Here is a 13,261-nt window from a genome sequence, read left to right as displayed (position 1 = left end):
GCAAACAAAATTGGTTTAAAGGTAATTTTGATTTAGTAAGAGTGAGGGGAGGGGGGGGGGGTTGACTTTGTTGACCTTTAAACCTTCATTGCTATCTTCAAAGCCAGAGCAACACAAACAAAAATAATTGCTGCACAAACGTAGTCTAGTTGATTCACACCAGTTTTGTCTGATTTGCAGAAGGTGGTGGGGGAGCAACTTCACTCAGGTCCAATACCAAGGTGTAATATTTGATATACATCATTTTTATAACAACTGAAGCTAACATAGTCACTTGATTATGTTATAAAATGACACCAGATGCCTGGAAAACACAAAACTCTGCCCCTTTAATCGTTTATAACTTTAAAACAGTTTGTATTCCACCAAATCATGATCTCCTTTTTTGCGAAAACAAACAAACAAAAAGCTCGTCTCCTTTATTTCCTCCTTAAGTCTTGTTTTGTTCTATATTCACTATAGAGCAAAATAAAATATAAACATAAACAAACAAATATATTTTTTGTATTTATAAACCATGTTTAGTTTGGATTCGATTTCAATTCGTTCACCAAAAGATGAGGCTGTACTTTTTTTTTTTTGTCCCGCCATCAAAGGTTCACGTTTTATGTGCTGCTCTTCTGTCTTTTAGCTAAAACAGACCAAGAAAAAAAAGGATAAAAACAAGATGGCAGCAGCTTATTTCCTAAAGTGGTTCCAATTAAAGTGCTGGCACCGGTGGGAGAGAACGCCCTCCTCGGAGAACGGAGGAAGAGGAAAGACGAAGAGAAGGAAGAAAACGTTCTGACGTCGACTCCCTCCTTCCCGGGACAGAGGCCCTGTGCTGAGGGGCCAACCCCCCCCGGTGTTACCTAACAGGAAGGAGACGCTGCCACCTCCTTCCAGCTGCACCCTAACAAGTCAAAGTCACTTTCAAGTGCCGCGTGTTCAAAACGCCTCTGTTGCTCTGCTTGCTTTTGTAGCAAAAAATGTTTCCTGGATTCAATTTGCGAGCAGATCTGAAATGTGGCGACCGGCCCCTGATCTCTCTCCTCGTTTCCTACGGTGAGTGAATCTAGGGGACGATGAAACCGCAAATCAACTTATTGTTGTTGAATCGTGCGTTTCTGAGTCAAACCCAAACTAAATGTGATTATGGAAATAACCCCCAGTGTCCCTTTGTCCATTTTTAGGGAGGATATTTGCATCGCTTGCATTCTCTGATCAACTATAAAGGATATTTTTTACTTTTCTGAGGAAAAACGTCACATCCATTAGCTTGCTTAATCCGCCTTGAATGTGTTTGACCACTGACGCTCTGAATTTCTCTGAAGAAGTGCATAGAGAGGTAAAATAAAGGAGATAACTGAGCAACACTTTATTAAGATAAGTTGAAGACATTCTAAAAACTCGCTATCATTCCACGTTGAACTCTTTCTTTTCTTTCTTTCATTTTTCGGTACTTTAGAAGCGAACCTCTTTAGCTTATGTCAAAATCTGGGTGAGTTGGTACTTATTCTGCAGTAAGTGCAAACATCAGCCATAGTTCTGCCACTGCTGGACTCCAGTTTTCTCTTGTGCAGGGGAGTCCAAAGTGCGGCCCCGGGGCCTTTTTTGGCACTGGGAACAATTTTTTTTGAGGCCGCAAACAGCAGTTTAAGAATAACATAAATTTGTTTATTGAACGATTTACTTTTAATCAGTGTGAAACCATTATTGACCGAATTTTCTTACAACTCTAAATGTTAAGTACGACAAAAAGGGTCCTTTTATTTTTTTCTACAGCCAAGCTTGTGTAATAAGTAGAACCACGTTTACCCAGAGACATTTACTGAAAATCTGGCTTTTCTGAAGCTTTTATTTAATTTATTAAACTTGCCTAAATTTAGCAAGCGTTGTGGAAGAAAGCGACCCAAATCTTGTAAACTGAGAATAAATTTGTTTGGAAAGTATTTCATTTAAGAGAACAAATGTGCAAAATTATTGCTAAGTGTTGGATGAACCATGAATAACGCTCCCCAGAAATTTTGTTACTTTCTTTCCTTGATCTTATTTGAGATTTTACATTTTTCTTTCTTGGGCCATGAATACTTTTGACCTTTGTGACAAAACGTTTAGACTCCCCTACTTTAGTGTCACTCACAAGAAATATTGATATTAGTTTGGTGAGTAGAAATAAACGAGTTACTTACCCTCTGGGACTCGGTTCGGTTCCATCTTAATGTTGCTTCAAGTTCAAGCTCATTAAACAACAGAAAATACAAACTAAAACTACTATTCATCTTCACTTTTTGCTTTCCAACATCTCACTGTCATGTTTAATGTAGAAGGACAGACAGTTTTCTTTTGTGTGTGTGTGGGTGTGTGTGTGGGGGTGGGTGTGTGTGTGTGATAAGTTTGCTGACATACAGATTTTCAGGAATGCAACTAAGCAGTCTCTATTATCTCAAATACGGCTGAGTTTTATATGTGGAGCAGCCATATTGGATTTTGAGGGTTCGCGTTGTTGGCAAACTCGACTTTCCTTCAAGGAATTTCAACTTCAGAGAACGTTTATGCCTAATTGCAAACTAAAAAACTAAAAAAATAAAGGCTTGTTGAAGCAGATATGCAAGTATTAACATATTAGAATTATTATTTGTTTGTTTGTCTAAATCAAATCTTGCATCAAACAAAGTCTGGATGTGATTCTGATGTTCACACAAAAACACGCGTCTTACCATTGTTAAAGAAATGTCTCCAGGTGACACTGGATTCAACTAACCAACAATTTATGTTCCACTTACTGGTCTATTTATTAAGCTGTAACAAATATATTTAAGTAATAATATTTTTCAGCAAAGGTTAAGACAGAATGCAACCGTCTGTAATCGACATTTCCTCTGCTGATGACATACCGGCACGATCCGAGACAGGATGTCGAAGTCCAGCTGTTTTTCTTATTACACATTTGGAAGTGAAGCGCTTACAGATCCTGTTGGTTCGATGTTTCCTCCTCATCCGGAGTACAAATCAGCTAAATGCCACAGTGCAGGTGGTTCCAATTACTATCAGTGACTCAGTGATTATTGACCAAAAGCACTGAGTCATTTGTCAAACAACACAGAAAGCGAAACGAAGCTCTATCAACGAGGAAGAGGAGGGTCAAATGCATCCCATCTGTGTTTCCACCTGAAACTTGTGTGTTTTTGGTACTTTTGCACAGCAGCTAACTGGAAAATATAAAAACTAATAATAATAATAATAATAAAAAAACCTTCTCTGGACTCATCCAGATGTGCTTTTTATGGTCTACGGATTTCGTTACGACCATCACAGGTTCTGGTTGTCGTACAGTCGCCACGCCGAATCATTGGCTATTTTTTTGTCCCTTTTGCTTTTATTGTTCTGTTTTGCTCTCTGTTGGGTTTTCACATCTGACACGCTCATTAACCCAAAACCATTCGCTAAAACTCTCTCCTGACCTGCAGCGAAACCTGAAACGTGGGTAAAAGAAAAGAGAAAAAAAAAAAAATCCAATTCAACAACATGAGTGTTGTAAGGAGGCAAAGCGAAGGCAAAAACGCAGCAACGGCGTTGGCGGTGTGGTGTATTTGTTTTGTTCGGAACAGATAAATGCAGTGAAACCGTGTCCATGCTCACCATCTGCCGCTCATACTGTAGCAGTATACTCTCATGGAGGATGTTGGCAGAGGTCAGCAGCAGTTATATAATAACCTCTCCTTGGCACTCAGTCGCACACCACACGTCTCTATATTTGGCAGTAAGGCATGAAAAAGGTAACAGGACTGGGAAGCCATTACTAATTCACAACTACGGCTTTGTGAGCAACGCGAGCTCCGAGGAGCAACATAGGCTGGCGAACGCACACCTCCAGAGCAGAGGAAGTACAGGTAGCGGAGCTCGGGTGTGGGTCAGAAGTTTACGTACACCTAATCAGCAGCATGAATGTCGTAGACTTGTGGGGTCGGGACGATAACATTGGTGAAGGAGTCTGAATTTACTTACCCACAAAGTGCCAGAATTATGTATAGTTTGGATTGCAACACTTTTTAATTCATGGCATAACTTAGCATTAATGATGATATATGATGCTGAACATTGACTTGGTCTGCAAATCAGCCTCTGTCAGGTTCTCTCACTTGGCTTTATTAATCTTTGAGATTTTGTAACAGTCGGCATAAAACCACTGCAACCAGAGCAAAAAGAAATATGAGGCTGTGTAGAATGTAAATATCAGTATCAGCCATAAACAACTTCCATGTTGAACAATAAACAATTTGCACATGTTACCATATCGCAGCTAAGGAAACATGAACTTTGATGCTGAACATGACATGTCTGAATAGCAAACAAAAATTTGCTGTTTGTCATAGTTGAAAAATATTGTAAAAATCTATTACTATAATATATATATTAGTTTTTGGTCACTTGACTGATCAAAAATACCCTTTAAGAGTCTTTGAAAGGCTGAATATCCTTATCACGTTGCAATGTGCTTATTTTACCAAATGTTTTAGGACATTTATTGACTTGAATAATTATAAATAATAGGGTTTTTTGCTACAAATCATGGTGGTAGTCACAAGAAGAGCAACGGAGAACTGACATCACAGGAGGATCTGGCAAGACATTAACTCAGCAATCAGGTGAGTCAACTTAAAGAGAACGTAGTTCAGCTGGGACACGAAGCGACGTGCTTGACAGAAACTGAAATGTACTCAAACTATTGGTTGGATTTTTTTTTTTCTAAATGTTTCACATTTGCAAATTCAATAAAAAAAATATTATTTTAAGGCTTTAAAATCTATGTTGTCTACTTGCCAATATGGATATAATCTGAGATTGTAGATGTAGAAATACTCAAATATGTTTCTCTAGTAGGTGCAAGGAAAAATACTGTTTAGAAAATGTTACTCGTCCGTTCGAAACACTGAAGGATTTCTTACATATTTAGATCCATAACTGTTTTTTAAAGAGTTGGGAAATATTCAAGGTGGTGTGATTAAATCCACCGTAAGAAGACGTATTTCTCTAAGAACCGCAAAGAAATGTCACTGTTCTCACCTGGGTCATTCCCAGCGCTTGCGATTCTCATTCTGGCGCCGTTTGCATCGTCGAGCCATAAGTGAGTCAAAGGTCACAAAGAGAGACCTCACACCGTGTACGCCTCAACAAAAGAAGTTCACACTTTGACTTTTTACCCAACGACGACGATGACGATGATGATGATGGAGTGGCTTTTGAAGTGTGGAGGTTGAACTTGAGAGCGGCGCTGAATAGCACTCATCACACATGACTGTGTGAAATGCGGTGAAATGAGGCTGAATTTTGGCGGCTAATGCCAAGCAGGGATGCCAGCGACGCCTGCATCACTTTTTCAGGAATCGCTGCAGAAATGGGGACATATTTTATCCTTGTGCATGCTTGACAAAGACGAAAAAGGTCAACAAGAGCCAAATTTAAAATTTTGAGCTTTGCTCAAATCAAAGACTGCAGGTGACTTTTTTATGTTTGAAGCTCCGTGTTTTCAAAGCGGGGCTCTGTTACAAAATTACAAGCATGTTATATCTTACCTGTAGTAAATTACTCTCTTGGTTGTCGTCGTTAAGTGTAAATTCAAATTAGTTGGTACACCTTTTTACTTTTCTGATGTTTCGTCACTATGTATTTTCAGATCTGCAAAGCAGATATTAGCTGCTCACTTTTTTTCCACAGAAAGTCGTTTTAAAAATCGCTAAATGTCCATTTACTCTACTGTCCTCAAACAGTAGAGTTTGAGAAAAGTCACAATATGCAGACCTTTACCAATCTGCAGGCTTGCTGCTGATCACTTAGCATCATGCCACCTCTGCAGCTGATGGGATTTGGCAGCTTTCACGTTGCTGGCCCCCAAACTGATACATTTGGCAAAGTTGCCTTCCTATTTGAACTCGACTCGACTGAGCGTGCTTTGCTGAGCCAACAGAAAACGGCGGTGACTCATAACGACAGCTGAAACTGGAATTATAATTTAAGGCTGCCATTAAAAATACATTATAGGCCACTAATGAAACACGGAGACGGGGATGGGAAGCTGTTTACATCAAATGGTGACCGAGCTAGTGTCAAATGTAATCCCTTATTCCTTCCATTAAAGGGCTTTTATTGAAATGCAGATCGAAAGAGAAAAGAGATTTGTTTTCTTCCAGAGCAATTGTAGTTTGAAAGGAAGGTGAAACACACACACACACACACACACATTTTGATAATACAGAAACTTTCATGCAAAAAGAAAAAAATAAACGAAAAAAAAAGTAAAATAACACGTTCTCTTATGTTTGGAATGAAATACGCAGGAAAAAAAAGAAATAAATTATTAGCCAGTGTCCCTTAGTAGCGTGTGCTTAATCTGAATCATTTACACCACATTACCTCACATCAACTATCATTTAAAAGTGAATTTCCCCCGACAGACTGTCTATTCTCATAGTGCCACCTTATTGTAGCTAAATAGCCAATAGTGTGCGGCTACTAAGGGAAACTAAGAAACATTTGGCCAATCAGCATCGCTGAATTTAATGTCATTTGGGACGCTTAGAATTTCGCCTCTGCCTGGAATATGCGGGTAAACCAGTAGGTGGCGGTAATGCTTACCTGACGTTTCTCTTGCCAACAGCCAATAAAAAAATCAAGAAAAGAAGATTCCGGCGTAATTGAAAGTGAGAAAGTTCCAAATTTGATGATGGAGACCTTACCCCACCTTGAATGATGGTGCTGAATTTTCAAGATGGCCGGTAAGCTACAGTTTGAGTTCCTCAGCTTTTTAAATTAGTTTTAGCTAATAGCTACCACCCTGCTGTTTTTCGTTGTTTACTTTTTCTGTTCATCAGCCACTATCATTTAGTCTTTACTGATAATCAGTTATGAATGTTGCTGTAGTTTGTTTGATGTATGTGTTTCTCTGGCTAGCATAATGCCAATACTGCTCTGGGTAAATTTTGCTAGGATTGGTTTTTATAATTGTTAATAATCATAATGTTCCTGTTGCCTTTTTGAGCTTCTGCTGCTTTTATAATGCACATGTTTGGTTGATAGCATGATGTTTGCTGGGTAAGACGGCCACTTATGTGTGTGTGTATATATACAGTATATACATATATATATACACACACATATATATATCTGGGGAGGGGATATCCCCAGTATCCCCTCCCGACCCCCCACCGGGATTTACGCCCATGGTTCCAGCAGAACCTGGTCAAGTCTTTTTGATTTCTGGGTTAATTTTGTGCGAGTAGCCATGATTATTTCATCCTGTGTGTTTAGTCCTTTTAGGGAGGAAGACCTTTGTCTGGTGCCATGAGTTAATTTTCTACAATTTTATTAAAATTTTGCTTGTTTGTTAAAAGTTAAACTTCTCAAATTAGTTTGGTGTTTTTCACAGTTCTGAGTCTTGATTCGGTGTTGGCTGTTGACACTGATTTAATGATAAAATTCGATATAACTTGGAAGTTACTGAACCGGCCTTTTGCTTTTAGCTAATTCAACATGTTATTTTGCTGTATAAAGAATTCCCCTGCTGCTCATTTCAATCCCTGTACTGGATTTGGAAGGGAAATCTATTGGCACATCAACCCCACCAAGAATGTTTTCCACCAGCTGCCACTGCCAAGCACTGCACCCTGATCTCTGGGGTTTATTTATGAAGTATGTTGTCTGGTAGCCTCATTTGTTTCATCATCATTTCACCATTGTTGACATTAAAACAGTTTGAGACAAACACTCTTGAGTAACCGTTTCATAAAATGTTAAGGGGGTTATAGATTTCAAACAGAAAGTACGTAATGGTCGAATGAGTCTCATTAAATCTGCCTGCTTGGGTTTTTCTAATCTATTTGTCTGACTACTGGCAATGAAAATGATTTTTATAGCATTGTGTTGAATAAAGGACACAATGATTAGAAGTCTTTTTTAATCTGCTTTCAGACATTATTCAAAAAGTACAAGCTGCTGCAGATAATAAGTACACATAGTGAAGTATTTTGGGATGTCCATAGTCACAGTACATGAAGCCACTGCTCTAGAAAAACGAAAACATGAAAGCATGCAACTTTATGTAGTTTGATGTAGCCATACAGCTATCAGTAGCTCAATCATCAATCTGCAATGGAGTAGGCCCCTTTTCTAGAGGTAAAATGTCCTGCCAATTTTTGTATGATTTTTTTAAGCAGTTAGTGTTCATGTGAGGCAGCTATAATATACAGTACACTGCTAAAAGTTTTTATTCACCCATCCAATCGTCAGGTGTTTTATGGCCAAAGGTGCCAACTTTCTGCCATCACTGTCTCCAGACCTCCTTCATGCGGTCAGTGATCAACTCGCGAGCAATGCATGGAGGACTTCATGGAATGGGTTTTCATGGCCCTGGCGTTCAAGCCTTGCAGCACCAAGTGCAACGCAAAGGCATCTGTTGCTGTCGTGCAAAGAACACCGCCACTGGACTCTAGAACAGTGCAGATGTATTCTTTGGAGTGACGAATCACGAATCTTAGGTCTGGAAAGCCAGTGGTTACATGACAGTAGCCGGAATAACGGTACTTGCCTGAAGGCAACGTGTCACGGGTAAAGTTTGGTGCTGAGGGGATTAAGGTGTGGGGGGCTGCTTTTGTAAGAGATGGGCTCAAGCTTTTCATATTAAACCCCATGGATTAATAAATGGATGTCTCTTAGGTCCATGATTAGTGATAATAAATGGATGTCTCTTAGGTCCATGATTAGTGAAAACATTTAGCAAGATAAAGGTAATTTTATTTATATAGCACATTTTTCAGCAACAAGTGCTTTACAGGAATTAAAAGGAAATACAAACAAAATAACAACCCAAAGGAAAGAGCAAAAGAAGAAAAATAATCTAATGTTGATCTAAATTATGTAAACTAGATGGTGTATATTTTGGTTTTAGATATGAACCATTTTTTTGGGTGCCATCTTTCCTTTGATCTCCAGCAACACAGAAACGTGTCATCTTGGTTGGAGGACTCTGGTCGAAGTTTGATTTGCGAATGACATGAGTAACAGGCCTGTAACAGCTATTAAATCTGTTGCATCACTGTTATGTCGTTAACATTTTCTCAAATGCGCCCTGTGTGTCATCTTTTTTTTATTAACATCCGGCCGTTGATAACGTGAGTATGCGAAAAAAGTGTTTCCACTGGAGTTTTACGAAACATCTATTTATATACGGCCGAAAAACCACCTCATCCTAACGCAGCAAACTTTAATGAAAAATATGGTTTTTTTTTTTTAAAAATTGCATTAAGCACATTTATATTTATAATTTCAACTTGCACAATTTTATGGTCAGTGGAAACACAGCTACTGACTTGATACAATTTGTAGGGTTTGATTAGATAGAAAATGTTTGAACCAAAATGAATAATATTTGATAACTTGGATCAGTTGTCATGTGTATATATAATTGGATTTAATTCACTTTTTTTTTTTTTGTAAAGTGCCCTGAAATGACATTTCTTGTGAACTGGTGCAGTACAGGTAAACTGAATTGCATTTGTGACAGAATCTCTTCACAGTAATATACCCTCACACACATAACCCCACACTGTTAGCCAAGATATTTTATTGCATCCTCTTTATTTTTTATTTTTTTTATTTCATCCTCCCATTGCACCCAGACCTGACAGCGAGTGCAGGAGGCGGACTGTGATTTAGTTGCGGTTAGGTGGCAGAAAGTCGAGGTCCGCAGCTCGGCTTTATCAGAGGTGCTTCATCTTGCCGTGGGGGACATGAGAACTCATTTAGGGTGTTGCCAGAGATGGCCTCGCACCAGCCGACGGCACGGCTGAATTACTGTCACGCTGCAGCTTCTGTATTCCTCTCTATTTATCTCTGTGTGTGTATGTGTGTGTGAGGGGATGTGTACACTTGCGTAGAGAGAGACGGAGAGAGAGACTCTGTGGCTGACTGTCATTTTGAATAGTCATGGACGCCACCGATACCTGCCAACTCATGACGGACACACAGATACGGGTCATCATGGGTGTCATCTTTATGTCTCAGGAGGACAACTTAATAAACGTAATATATTCGCTTGGATAAACTCAATTTGATTACTTGCAACAAATGAGCTCAGTGTTTTGATTTGAAGTTGAATCATCTGTTTTTGTTTTTTCAGTGTAAGGCTTTTTTAATGAAACAGATTCATGGCTTTTGTAGGACCAGCATCAGCCCAGTTCTTCATTTTTATATGAGTTTGTCACAAATGTTTTACGAGCTCGTTAGTTATCCTGTAAAATGTGACAAGCAACTTTAGGTTGACTTCTTAGAGAAAACACACGCCGACACAGGATGGGTTTACACTTATGTCTTCTTCTTCTGCTCCTTGTGTAAAGTGACTCCGTCTTTCTCGATCCAGCGCCAATTGAAGTCTGTCATCCCATCAGAGTTCAATTTTGCATGCAGCTGAAACAATGACAGCACACAATGTCTAGTATGTTAATCTTTGGTTAAATACTCGAGACAAAACGACAGCGTTGTTGCGAGATGGGCGAGCTACGTTTAGATGAAACGGATCCAGGCTTCCCGTACTTGCTGTAAAATCTGACGGAAAATAAATCTCAGACCTACAGGAATGGCATTTGCTTGCCTTTTCTTCTGTCACTCCACCTTCTTTTCTGCAGCTATGCAAACATGGTGGAAGTAATTTGTCGCTGTCATTAGAACAGCATGTAGACACATGCAATGAATCAAGTGAAATTAGGTGGCGTCTATTAAAAAAAAAGTATAATTTTGAAAACATGCAATAGTAGTCAACAGTGTTTAGTCTGAGTAAATTTGGTAGTTTATTGTTTTCTAGTTTTAAATCCAGCTGAAAAGAAGTTATAGACATTTCTGACACAGACGTCTTTATACCACAATGACCTGAGACTCACCTGAGTGCAATGACTGAAATACATTACATTTAGTATTTGTATTAAAAACTCCTAAATGTCTTGCTATAAACATTTTGGAGAGAAAATGACAAATTATGGCACTAACACACCCATTTAATTACACGGATTTATTGCCAGTTTAAAATAATTTAACATAGTTTTACACTGACTAAATGAACAAAGTCACAAACACTTCCAATGAATTTAAAAGGCAACACTTAAACATTTTGTGGCCAAGAAATGACAAGTTTTTCTTTATTTTTTTCATACATTCAAACCACCCTTGCATCGTATTGCATCACAGACAATACAACCAACAAATGAAAAAGAAGTAACAATTGGGTATCAAAGTCAAGAAAAAGGTCGGGTGTAAAGTTTAAATGGTCCATAGAATGTATAATGCCATGTACAGCACAAATAAATCATAAAAAGAGAAAAGCAAATCATTTGCATAATTCAAGTTTAGGAAACGCATATAATATTACAGGTAGTCGTGTCAGGTTTTACCTTATTAAACAGTCAAATTGGATATTACACGATATGACCTGCATACAATGTGTACCTTGACATTTAGGTATACATATATGAATAAAAATATATGTGGATCGACTTATTCCAGAAAAGATTACATAAGTTTAATAGTGTATCTGCAAAGTAAATGACTGTTAGCTTAACAAAAAAAGAGGTACTGAAAATGTCCTTGACTTACTAGACTATAGATGCAAATATTTGTAGGTTATGCTTATGAATGGTGCATGAAAAAGGCTGAATTTTCCTCATGTTTTTTTCTTTGGTTCTTTATGAAAAATTTGCCCATCCCTCTCCATCCAGCGAAACTTGAGGTCTGTTAGTCCATCAGCCTCCATTTTAGCATGCAGCTAAATGTCAGATAGAAACAAAACCTGTGTCAGGGTATTAAGAACTTTTTGAGGATAGATTGCTCTTAAAGAGGCATTTACAGTATTTACCTGCTGTAAAATCTGCTGCTGGGCGTCGGGGTCGGTCAGGTCGGCCTCAGACTGGAAGCGCAGCTCCAACCTCCTACTGGATGGAATCAGAGTCTGACAGATGAACTCGTGCTCTTCACTACAGTCAACATCCCACCACGTTCTGGTGCTCGTATTCACAGCAGCACAGGAAGTCATGTTGGTGCTGCCTTTGTTGTCAGGCTGGCCCGTCTCCCAATTAGTGAAGGTCAGTAGGCTGTGGTCAGACCAGTTAGCCCACAGGTCTATGTAGAGGCCGATCCAGTGGTTCCTCTCAATGAGTGGATATATTTCATTGTTCTGAGACGTGTTCCACACTCTGACCAGGTCCGTGTATTTGGACCGACAGTAGTTCTTAGCATCTTCCCAAAACATGAATGTAGTCACAACAACGTATTTAGAAGGGCCGTGTTCTACAAAAAAAGAGAAAAACAGCAAAGAATAAACTTCACTTCTATTCTCTTTTTTAACGCTCCTACGGTCATAGAACGACGATTAGGAGGAGCACCGAAAATGTCACGGTCAGACAGTGGAAAAGTGGGGGCTCGTCCGGTCAGACCGTCAATTTCTGAAACCGCACAGAAAAAAAACCCCTCATGAAAGCGAGGACCAATGTTGTTCTTTGATTTTTCTTGACCTCTGTCTGGCATAGTAATCTTTATTTTAAAAGTGTTTTACAGCACTGTTGGCCTTTTTCACACAATAATTTGACAGGAACGGAGCAAAGAGAAGGGGGTAAAGACAAGCAGCACAGGAACTGAGGACAGGAGTCGTACTTGAGATGGATATGTCCAGGTCTCTAGCCGGTGAATGCGGAGCACCTGCTCTAACTACTGCAGCATACGGCGCCGCAAAAATATTAACCTTTGATGGTTTGATTGATAGTAAATTTGTGAAGTGAATACTTAAGTTTTTTAAAGATTTTTTATTTTTTTGCCTCGAGTGGCCTTTATTTGATAGTTAATTGACAGGAAAGTGGGTAATGAGAGAAGGGGGAAGACATGCGGAAAAGGTCGCCAGGCCTGGAATCGACCTGCGACAGCCACGTCGAGGACTAAGGCCTCCATATGTGGGTTGTGCTTAACCCCAGCGCCACCACAGCACACCCCCAAGTTGTTTTTTATAAAAATTACTTACCATCAAAGCAGATAAAAGGGCGCTCTGTGTTGCAGATTTCATCCCGCCAACCTCCAGTCAAATTCATCACTATGCAGCTCTGCTTGCCACCGTAGTTGTCAGGCTGATTTGGTTGCCAAGGTGGGAAACTCTTATTGCCGACAAAGTCATCGTCTCCCATTGTCCACTTCCAGCCCGTTGTGTTGTCGTAAAGCCCGATCCAGGCAAACTGTCCGGATCCCTGCAGTT

Source organism: Xiphophorus maculatus, chromosome 13, assembly GCF_002775205.1.
Source record: "Xiphophorus maculatus strain JP 163 A chromosome 13, X_maculatus-5.0-male, whole genome shotgun sequence".
In the NCBI taxonomy this organism is placed as follows: Eukaryota; Metazoa; Chordata; class Actinopteri; order Cyprinodontiformes; family Poeciliidae; genus Xiphophorus; species Xiphophorus maculatus.
The sequence above is the reverse complement of the archived record's forward strand: the minus strand, read 5'-3'. Positions refer to the sequence as shown.